Source organism: Acanthopagrus latus, chromosome 16, assembly GCF_904848185.1.
Source record: "Acanthopagrus latus isolate v.2019 chromosome 16, fAcaLat1.1, whole genome shotgun sequence".
Lineage (NCBI taxonomy): Eukaryota > Metazoa > Chordata > Actinopteri > Spariformes > Sparidae > Acanthopagrus > Acanthopagrus latus.
In genome coordinates this window covers 21,682,834-21,690,133 of record NC_051054.1, presented here as the reverse complement: position 1 = coordinate 21,690,133, position 7,300 = coordinate 21,682,834, and the positions used below count along the sequence as shown (strand labels likewise).

Here is a 7,300-nt window from a genome sequence, read left to right as displayed (position 1 = left end):
ACAGGGTAAACAACTCACTCAGAGTTCATAAATGTCATGGCAAGCCACAGAACCCCCTGATGAGTGCAAACAGGACAGAATCCACAGTACATGACACTCATTGTGTCAGCACAAAAACATATATACCTTCACAGAAATCAAAAACCTGAGAAGCTTAAATCTTCTATTTCAAAACAAAATGAAATTGGAAGACTGTGTGTGACATAGTGTTGGAAAGAGATAAGTGATGGAGTGCTTTAGTGAGGGAATACAATGGAAATGAAATGTGACTACTGACTTGAAACAATTGACATTAGTATTGTTGTTTGTTACATCACTTGATTAGTGCAACTCACTGCCTACTGACTCTGTTTATTCAAGTGAACAAAAAGAAAGCAGTCCTGCTGTTCTTCATTTTAATACATTTTAATACATACTATACACGGTATATATCTCAATAATTAAAATCTGTATGTATGATCATTACACTCTTAAAACAGATGTGTTAATAACACAAGGTGTGTCAATATTCAACACATTAGTGAGTCTATATGAGGACCACACATTTTGTGTTATATTTAACTCAATTACAGTTTGAAAAGCCAACACAAATCTTGTGCTAAAACTCTTAACACAGTAGTTGTGTTAAAGTAACAAGTAGCTTTGTTACTTTAACAGAGTTTTAACACAAGATTTGTGTAATGTGTAGTCCTCATATAGACACACTAATGTGCTAAAAATGTGTTAATTGTAGTCCTAAAGACTGGAATTTAAAGAAGCAGATAGCTGTAGAATTTTTTTTAAATTTATTGTTCACATTTCATTTCAGCTAAAGATTAAAATCAACATTTCACATTCAAAGTTTTTTTCTCATTAACAGGAGAATTCACATTCTGTGGTCAACCTACTCTTGTTAAGATGGGGAGGGGGAGGTGCACAAATACATCAATCAATACATCAACAACATATCATAACTCCACCAACCAAAATATGAAGCACCACTGAGAAACAAGCGAATGCATTTATCTGCAACTTGACTTATATAATTTTGTAACTGGGATTTAAGTAAACTTTGTCTCCCTGGAAACATGACAACAGGCTTACCGGTCTGATATCTGCAGTGTTGTATATTATGCTGACCATTTCAAATACTGTTTTTTTGTCTATTAGATAAGCGTAGTAATGGTCTTCAAAACATTCAACTGATAAAATTTGGACAAACAACAACACCTCTTTCTTGTCACATTCTGAAGAGATGTGAACTATTTCACCGAAAAGGCGTTTATCTCCTGTGTGAAGAGGGACTAACTGTGTGAATAGAGCTTAAAATGCCAAGATCAGCATTCTTTGCATACAACTTTTCAAGGACCAACTCACTGAGTTCTAAAGATCCTACACTAATAATAAAGGCATTTGGAACAGATATTTCTTTCTCAAGTAGCATCCCAAATTTTCAGCTGTACATACTCTGTATTTGGTTCTTGTAAGCCAATGTTTTAGCTATGTTTTTACAGTTACAGACTACATGAGCTTGATGTTTCAAAGGACAATATTTACTTTCAAACCTCATGCATCATAACTTCACAAGTGGTCCAAACATTACAATCATTCTACCATAGTGTATCATGAAATGATGCTTGGGGATAAGTGACACAGTCCTGCTATCTCTGCTCTCTACCCTAAACCTTCACCACAGCTCTGTTCTTCATGACTTTATCACCTGGTGTGAGGGCGCCTGTCTCCAGCTGAACTCAACAAAAACTAAAGAGGTGATTGTGACATTCTCCAGCAAGCAGAGACAACTGGCAGAGGCCATCACTACCTTCATCTGGGGGGAACCTGTAGAGGTGGTGGAGGAATACAGGTACTTGGGCACAATTTTTGACAGCCTTCTGAGGTTTTCCACGAACACTGAGGAGATCCTGAAAAAGTGCCTCCAGAGACAATATCTGCTCAGGAAGCTCGGACACGTTTACTTAGCATCACCAAAGTCTGCTCTGAAATCGTTGGACACCTTGTTAGAGCTCTGTCTGCTTTCTGTGACCAGCAAACAATCCGCACTGCTCACAGGATCCTACATGACCCCTCACACACTCTCCCATCAGGCCGCTGGCTGCGCTGTCCACGCTGCAGAACACAAAGGAGGAGGGCCACCTTTGTCCCCGCAGCAGTCCAGCTTCTGAACTCTGACTCTTCCCTGTCCCAACATCACTGACTCTCAACTGACTGAATGCACACAGCACACAGCAGTTTATCATAACGCACTTTGACTGTGACGGTCACTGAAAATACTGACTATAGCACTTTATGTGATTTGATGTTGATATTCTGTTGGTCCATTTTTCCTCATGCCTTTTCAGTTGCCCCTTGGGGACAAATAAAATGTTTTGAATTGAATTGAATTTGTCTATTGGTTTTAGAACCTCTACATCGTCAAAATAAAGTTGTATCTGTAAGGAAACAAACTGTGCACCATTGCAATAGTCTCGCATTTTACTTCTATTAGACTCCATGTAAAGGCTCGGCATTTTCTCACTGCGAAAAAGAAATCTGATTGTGTCAATAATGGAAATGTACCAACAAGTGTCTGAGATCAGCACTTGTGTCATTTGTCCATTCTTTCTGGCAGTGTCTGCCCTATGCCCCTGGAATACCTCTGTTGGTTTCACATGTGACATTTTGTCAGAGAAATAATTACTCATCTTAAAGGGAGGGTCAGCATCCTCAAACATTTTCCTTCCACTATCCAATTTCTACATCAACATTGTATAAGCATTGTCATCGTGAGGCATGGAATGGGTGTCTATAAAGTAGAGCACTCTTTCTTGTACAACATCATAGTCTGATCAATAACTTCTTCTGCGCATATATTGCTCCTCTGCACATCAGTGACAGTCGTGTTAGGTGAGGAATTCATTTGGACCACAAATGCAGCTATGCAGTCATTAAGAGTTGATGAATCTGCTGCAACATATTCAGGTCCAAGATCTGTTGTGGCTTCGACTAATATCGGTTCATTATCAATGTCCTTCGACATATTACAAAGGTCCATGTGTCCAAGTACATTATCAATTTGATCAAGTGATGTCATTTTTGATTGGTCTTTCTTGAGATGTTTTGTATAGGAGTTTAAGTTGTGATATGTTCTTTGGCAGTTGCGCTGGCAACAGTTTGAAAGTCTTGGGAATCTGTTAAGGCATGAATGTCTCTAAGATGCCAGATAAGCTTCCTGACTTCTGCTCAAATTACACACTTGCACTTCGGGCACACATACATGGTTTGCTTATGGCATAGCCTGGAGCTTGGAGATCAGCTCGACAACTTTGGATCTCTTCTTACCAGAAATGGGCATCTCATGAATATGCTCCAGGAAAGAGAAGACAGTGTCACAACTGAACTAGGACTATAACCCTTTTACAGTTTTTGCCAAATGCTTAAACACTAAAAATGGTTGCTATGCACAAAGTAGCACAACCTCTAACTTTGGTGACCATGCCCTAAACAAAGCACCAACCCTGTCAACACAATATTTGCTTTGCACTGTGTTTGAAATTCTCCAACACACTTTTTTTTTTTAACATAAAACACATTGTTCAAAAAGGAAATCTCATGCACTCACTGGGAAAACACATCTATTTAAAATACAAAACACAACTAAAATTGGAAAAGCACACAGACTCACACAAATGAAAACATTTAAAATGTAATTGTAGACCAATCAGTCTAAGTCATAGCACTACAAATACACCTGATGTGAGCTCAGCTCCTTTGTGCCAACTTTGGAAATGTAAAGGCAGAAAGAGGAAGAGGGAGAGTAAGAGTAGCAGCAGGACGAGGAAGAGGACTAACGAGGGAAGCAGGCAACAGTGACACTGCATCACCACTCCATCCTCGGTCCCTACAACACAGTCCTCATTTTTCGTTTTCTGGACACATCATGACACAGAAGTCCAAGATGGGCCAGAGCAGCCCCAGTTTGTTGTCATCTGGGATAATGTCAGTTTGCATCAGGCTGCTCTGGTCCAGTTCACCAACCATAATAGATTCATTGCACTGAACTTGCCACAATACACCCCATTTTTTAGTCCAATTGAGGAGTTCTTTCAGGATGGCGCCGGAAAGTTTATGACCGTCAGCCTCATGCCCGCTAGCCTCTTCAGGTGAGGTACATACAGAGTTGGATACAGCATGCAAGCTGATATTTCCCCATTGCTTGGCAAGGGAGGACAGGGAGGACATTGCCTGTGATGTGGATGAGGTGATGTGGCCAAATGTCAACAGGAGACATGATCCATAGCCTAAATGTTTTCCAATCATTCCCTTACAACACTATGTTTTGTAGAACATTCTAGTAGTACCATGTCTTTGTGTTTCTTTTTTTTTACTTTTGCAAAAACCTGAAAAGAAAAAGATACATTTTGAAGCGTTTCCATTTAGTTTTCATGTGTCTAGATCAACTGAAGTGGATCAATCTTTCACAAAAAAAACAAACAAACAAAAAAAAACAATCTGTATGAGACTTTTAAAGTAAAAAAACATCCAAAGTACTGAATACAGCTGTGTTTTGCATAAAGCACATTTGTGCGTTATTGCTGCTGGGAAAGAGTAATTCAAAAGTGCATGTGTTTAACATGTTGATGCTAAAAACTGTTTTGAAATGGGATTGTTAGGTTTTGTTTCAAGAGTTTCAAGGGTTTCAGTGGAAACAGTCTGGCACGAAAACACAAGGGGAAGGGCAATGTACCTTAAACGAGAGGAGAGTTCAATTTCAAAATAAAACAGGAAACCAAAAGACAACGCTGACAAGACAACTAAACAGTCCCTCCAGAAAAACGAGATTCTGTGATCGCATAATTCAACGCATAATCAGCCAAAGTCTGCACATTTATGCGGGGCCGCATTTTTTCAAAGATGCCACACTTTCCCTGCATAAATTGCAGATTTCTGCACAAATTGAACGAAATATGCAGGGCTTGCATGATTTCATAATCCCCGCATTTTTGTTGCAAAAAAGTCACATATCTTCGCAGAAAGTTGAAAAATGTTGTGTTTACTTCACACAAGAGCAGCCAATTTCCTCCTGTTGCCTTGGGAACATTATGAAGTGACATCATCAGAAAGCTGCAAACCCTGTGAAGAAGACATGATTAAGTCCGCAAATCACTCTCATTTGCCAACAAGAATAAGTGCAAAAGACTGAGCAAAGCATTTTCATGGTCATTGAATGGTTTTAGAATTGAGTATTCTACCAATCATCCCATCGATTAATCGAGTAATCTAATAGAAATAATTTAGCATTATTAAACAACAATACCAGCTAATGCATAATGAAAATGACAGGCCTGTTAAATAGACCAAGCAATTAGCTTTTATTTATAAGGGAGAGTGAGAGAGACGAGATGAGTGTGTGTGGAAAGGAGTTACTTGGTGTAAGCTATTACTCTCCTGCAATTTAACGTGAAGTAGTTTTCATATCTTAACATGATATCTTGTCATACCAACATCAGGCTACAGCCTCCGCAAATACCATACGCTCTAATTAGCGATGGAAGGCTACGTTAAATTAGCTAGCATCAAAGTTTACATTTGTGTCAGCGACGCTTGGTGAGCTGGCGTTAACAGCTGGATGCTTAAGGTTCAGATCTTGAATCACAGTTGACGTGCTGTTGTGGTATGCAAGTTCTATTTGCACTAGACATGTTGAACTTTGTTACTTCTTTTTTAAGTGTGAAATGATCCCAAACTTTGGACATTCTCGGACTTTTACGGACGGCTTCTTGGCTCTCCGCCATTGTGCTGACTCAATTCTGAATTCTATATAAACTAGTAATGGATACTTACTGAAAGGTCAGGGAGCACACTGAGCACGCTGGGAGATGCAGCCTCAATCCTGCTTCCATTTGTCTTTTGTCTCTGTGGTGCGAACAGCAAATCAACATAAGTGCCTATATTCTATCCCAGCTACAGAACAACAGAAGAGAAAGTGGTTGCGTTTCATTTTTAATGACAGTGTGCCGGCTATACTTCCTGTTACTTTGTATGTGTGAGCTAACCACTTCACATCAGACTGCTTCAGTAACGAGGGTCAGTACAAAGGTGGCTTTACCTCGACACTGACCCTTGTCAAAGGATCAGTCCCAACCATACCAGACCCAGCAACTGCCTACGAGTATGGTGAAGTCCATGGTCCGTCTCTTCTATACTTAGAAGCCCCTAGAAAAAATTTTGTTAAAATCACACTAAAAAAAGTTTGTTCTTTGTTTTGTTAAAAATGATGAAAAACAGCTACAGCTATTGAATATGACTAATTTAAGGCACAGGCAGTTAAACATAAGTGATTGATTGTGTGGGTGAGAGTGCAGCCTGTCAAATGTACAAAAATATCCCTAAACGCTAAGACACACTCAGAGGCAGGCAGGTAAAGGAACAAGAGGCAACTTTAATGCCCATAACCAAAGCCAGGTAACGAAAAGGCAGACACTGAATAGGAAGACAAAGGAAAATACCAACTTAATACAAAAACTAAGGACAAACCAGAAAACCATGAGGAGCAAATCAGAAACACTGGGAACACAAGGGTACCTGGTAACAGACATGAAGCAAGAATGACGCAACAAAACAGGCCTAAAATACAAGGTAAACTAACGAGGGGATGAGGTGCAGGTGGAGAGACACTGGGAACAGGAGAGCGCTAACGAGGCTGATTTGAGACAGGCGTGGGGGGGAATTAGGCTGGAGAGCAGCACAGGAGGAACACAGGAGGGAAATGGGACACTGGGAACACAGGTGAGCTGGAAGCAGAAAGTGATGACACAAGAGGATATATCTACAAAACAAAACAAGAAATCAACAAAAAAAACCTAAACCATGACATGGCCATAGTGAAGTCATATAGCGTGCAAACCACAGCAACTGCAAGTTATGCAATGTGAACAGCATCTTCACACAGACAGCTTCATATCAAACCCATGTTGAATTAATACCAAGTTAGTCTATTTGTATAGTATTTTATGTTGCAGGTGATGTGAGAACAGTGGACATGTGTGACTTACCCCCTACTGCACCTCACCTCCAAATTAGACACAGTCACTTTACAGGGAGTCACCAGGCTACCAAACATGCTGAAGCGAGTGACAGGAAACCCTCTGTTCAGCAGACAGAAATGCCACTTTACCAGAACAAACAGTTCAGTCAGGATAACAGAACACGCTGTGTCCCGTTTGACTGTGAGGTGTGCTGTTTGATTAGCTGCTGCATTGGAATATTACACTGTGTTTTTCTCTCTGAAATGCGATAGCAACTGTTGTACACAGTGTAAAGC

At 40.0% G+C, this 7,300-nt stretch overlaps 1 long non-coding RNA gene across 1 annotated transcript; it reads left to right on the top strand.

Moving 5' to 3' along the window:
* The first annotated feature begins 1,631 nt into the window (after positions 1 to 1,631).
* Positions 1,632 to 2,449, top strand: LOC119005025. The gene is made up of 2 exons (XR_005070358.1): positions 1,632 to 1,843; positions 2,050 to 2,449. It is a non-coding gene; the product is annotated as an uncharacterized LOC119005025 (long non-coding RNA).
* Positions 2,450 to 7,300: the final 4,851 nt, after the last annotated feature.